Consider the following 4,666-nt stretch of genomic DNA (forward strand, 5'->3'; position numbering starts at 1 on the left):
ATTTGAACACTTTTCACATTCTCCCGTGCAACTCGGCTGCTAGTCCTCCTTTAATGCAGATTCTTAAGGTCCTAGCTCATTTCCAAGGCACCAAAGCCAGCTAAAAAGACAATAATCGATACCTAAAACTTGAATTGTACTACTACTTACTGGCTATTACATCAACTTAGAAGCTTCATCTGTGTTCTACTATGGTGCTTTTAGGGTCTCCGCATACCGCAGCACGCGACATAGCTTTGCAGACGATAAGTACAACCGTTTCAGAGAGAAGAGCGGCCAATGTGGCGATCTGGCTTTAAGTCGATTCGATAACAAATGACGAAAACGGACGGATTTCTCAGGTTTTTACTACATATGAACACTTTTCACATTTTCCCGTGCAACTCGGCTGCTAGTCCTCCTTCTATGCAGAATCTTAAGGTCCTAGCTCATGTCCAAGGCATCAAAGCCAGCTAAAAAGTCAATAATCGATACCTAAAACTTGAATTGTACCACCTCTTACTGGCTATTACATCATCTTAGAAGCTACATCTGTGTTCTACTATGGTGCTATTAGTGTCTCCGAATACCGCAGTACGCGGCATAGCTTTGCAGACGATAAATACAACCGTTTCAGAGAGCAGAGCGGCCAATGTGACGATTTGGCTTTAAGTCGATTCGATAAAAATGACGAAAACGGACGGATTTCTCAGGTTTTTACTCTATTTGAACACTTTTCACATTCTCCCGTGCACCTCGGCTGCTAATCCTCCTTTCAAGCAGATTCTTAAGGTCCTAGCTCATGTCCAAGGCATCAAAGCCAGCTTAAAAGTCAATAACCAATACCTAAAACTTGAATTGTACTACTTCTTACTGGCTATTACATCAAATTAGAAGCTTCATCTGTGTTCTACTGTGGTGGTTTTAGTGTTTCCGCCTACCGCAGCATACGACATAGCTTTGCAGACGATAAGTACAACCGTTTCAGAGAGAAGAGCGGCCAATATGACGATCTGGCTTTAAGTCGATTCGATAACAAATGACGAAAACGGACGGATTTCTCAGGTTTTTACTACATATGAACACTTTTCACATTCTCCCGTGCAACTCGGCTGATAGTCCTCCTTTCATGCAGAATCTTAAGGTCCTAGCTCATGTCCAAGGCACCAAAGCCAGCTAAAAAGTCAATAATCGATACCTAAAACTTGAATTGTACTACTTCTTACTGGCTATTACATCAACTTAGGAGCTTCATCTGTGTTCTACTATGGTACTTTCAGTGTCTCCGCATAGCGCAGCACGAGACATAGCATTGCAGACGATAAGTACAACCGTTTCAGAGAGAAGAGCGGCCAATGTGACAATCTGGCTTTAAGTCGATTCGATAACAAATGACGAAAACGGACGGATTTCTCAGGTTTTTACTACATATGAACACTTTTCAAATTCTCCCGTGCAACTCGGCTGCTAGTCCTCCTTTCATGCAGAATCTTAAGGTCCTAGCTCATGTCCAAGGCATCAAAGCCAGCTAAAAAGTCAATATCCGATACCTAAAACTTGAATTGTACTACTTCTTACTGGCTATTATATCAACTTAGAAGCTTCATCTGTGTTCCACTAGGGTGATTTTAGTGTCCCCGCATGCCGCAGCACGCGACATAGCTTTGCAGACGATAAGTACAACCGTTTCAGAGAGAAGAGCGGCCAATGTGACGATCTGGCTTTAAGTCGATTCGATAACAAATGACGAAAACGGACGGATTTCTCAGGTTTTTACTACATATGAATACTTTTCACATTCTCCCGTGCAACTCGGATGCTAGTCCTCCTTTCATGCAGAATCTTAAGGTCCTAGCTCATGTCCAAGGCACCAAAGCCAGCTAAAAAGTCAATAATCGATACCTAAAACTTGAATTGTACTACTACTTACTGGCTACTACATCAACTTAGAAGCTTCATCTGTGTTCTACTATGGTGCTTTTAGTGTCTCTGCATACCGCAGCACGCGACATAGCTTTGAAGACGATAAGTACAACCGTTTCAGAGAGAAGGGCGGCCAATGTGACGATCTGGCTTTAAGTCGATTCGATAACAAATGACGAAAACGGACGGATTTCTCAGGTTTTTACTACATATGAACACTTTTCACATTCTCCCGTGCACCTCGGCTGCTAATCCTCCTTTCATGCAGATTCTTAAGGTCCTAGCTCATGTCCAAGGCATCAAAGCCAGCTTAAAAGTCAATAATCAATACCTAAAACTTGAATTGTACTACTTCTTACTGGCTATTACATCAAATTAGAAGCTTCATCTGTGTTCTACTGTGGTGGTTTTAGTGTTTCCGCCTACCGCAGCATACGACATAGCTTTGCAGACGATAAGTACAACCGTTTCAGAGAGAAGAGCGGCCAATATGACGATCTGGCTTTAAGTCGATTCGATAACAAATGACGAAAACGGACGGATTTCTCAGGTTTTTACTACATATGAACACTTTTCACATTCTCCCGTGCAACTCGGCTGATAGTCCTCCTTTCATGCAGAATCTTAAGGTCCTAGCTCATGTCCAAGGCACCAAAGCCAGCTAAAAAGTCAATAATCGATACCTAAAACTTGAATTGTACTACTTCTTACTGGCTATTACATCATCTTAGAAGCTACATCTGTGTTCTACTATGGTGCTTTTAGTGTCTCCGAATACCGCAGTACGCGACATAGCTTTGCAGACGATAAGTACAACCGTTTCAGAGAGAAGAGCGGCCAACGTGACGATCTGGCTTTAAGTCGATTCGATAACAAATGACGAAAACCGACGGATTTATCAGGTTTTTACTACATATGAACACTTTACACATTCTCCCGTGCAACTCGGCTGCTAGTCCTCCTGCATGTAAAATCTTAAGTTCCTAGCTCATGTCCAAGGCACCAAACAAGGGTAAAAAGTCAATAACCGATTCCTAAAACTTGAATTGTACTATTTCTTACTGGCTATTACATCATCTTAGAAGCTACATCTGTGTTCTACTATGGTGCTTTTAGTGTCTCCGAATACCGCCGTTCGCGACATAGCTTTGCAGACGATAAGTACAACCGTTTCAGAGAGCAGAGCGGCCAATGTGACGATTTGGCTTTAAGTCGATTCGATAAAAATGACGAAAATGGACGGATTTCTCAGGTTTTAACTCTATTTGAACACTTTTCACATTCTCCCGTGCAACTCGGCTGCTAGTCCTCCTTTAATGCAGATTCTTAAGGTCCTAGCTCATTTCCAAGGCACCAAAGCCAGCTAAAAAGACAATAATCGATACCTAAAACTTGAATTGTACTACTACTTACTGGCTATTACATCATCTTAGAAGCTTCATCTGTGTTCTACTATGGTGCTTTTAGGGTCTCCGCATACCGCAGCACGCGACATAGCTTTGCAGACGATAAGTACAACCGTTTCAGAGAGAAGAGCGGCCAATGTGGCGATCTGGCTTTAAGTCGATTCGATAACAAATGACGAAAACGGACGGATTTCTCAGGTTTTTACTCTATTTGAACACTTTTCACATTCTCCCGTGCAGCTCGGCTGCTTGTCCTCCTTTCATGCAGAATCTTAAGGTCCTAGCTCATGTCCAAGGCACCAAAGCCAGCTAAAAAGTCAATAATCGATACCTAAAACTTGAATTGTACTACTACTTACTGGCTACTACATCAACTTAGAAGCTTCATCTGTGTTCTACTATGGTGCTTTTAGTGTCTCTGCATACCGCAGCACGCGACATAGCTTTGAAGACGATAAGTACAACCGTTTCAGAGAGAAGGGCGGCCAATGTGACGATCTGGCTTTAAGTCGATTCGATAACAAATGACGAAAACGGACGGATTTCTCAGGTTTTTACTACATATGAACACTTTTCACATTCTCCCGTGCACCTCGGCTGCTAATCCTCCTTTCATGCAGATTCTTAAGGTCCTAGCTCATGTCCAAGGCATCAAAGCCAGCTTAAAAGTCAATAATCAATACCTAAAACTTGAATTGTACTACTTCTTACTGGCTATTACATCAAATTAGAAGCTTCATCTGTGTTCTACTGTGGTGGTTTTAGTGTTTCCGCCTACCGCAGCATACGACATAGCTTTGCAGACGATAAGTACAACCGTTTCAGAGAGAAGAGCGGCCAATATGACGATCTGGCTTTAAGTCGATTCGATAACAAATGACGAAAACGGACGGATTTCTCAGGTTTTTACTACATATGAACACTTTTCACATTCTCCCGTGCAACTCGGCTGATAGTCCTCCTTTCATGCAGAATCTTAAGGTCCTAGCTCATGTCCAAGGCACCAAAGCCAGCTAAAAAGTCAATAATCGATACCTAAAACTTGAATTGTACTACTTCTTACTGGCTATTACATCAACTTAGGAGCTTCATCTGTGTTCTACTATGGTACTTTCAGTGTCTCCGCATAGCGCAGCACGAGACATAGCATTGCAGACGATAAGTACAACCGTTTCAGAGAGAAGAGCGGCCAATGTGACAATCTGGCTTTAAGTCGATTCGATAACAAATGACGAAAACGGACGGATTTCTCAGGTTTTTACTACATATGAACACTTTTCAAATTCTCCCGTGCAACTCGGCTGCTAGTCCTCCTTTCATGCAGAATCTTAAGGTCCTAGCTCATGTCCAAGGCATCA

Source organism: Schistocerca gregaria, unplaced genomic scaffold (genome assembly GCF_023897955.1).
Source record: "Schistocerca gregaria isolate iqSchGreg1 unplaced genomic scaffold, iqSchGreg1.2 ptg000205l, whole genome shotgun sequence".
Lineage (NCBI taxonomy): Eukaryota > Metazoa > Arthropoda > Insecta > Orthoptera > Acrididae > Schistocerca > Schistocerca gregaria.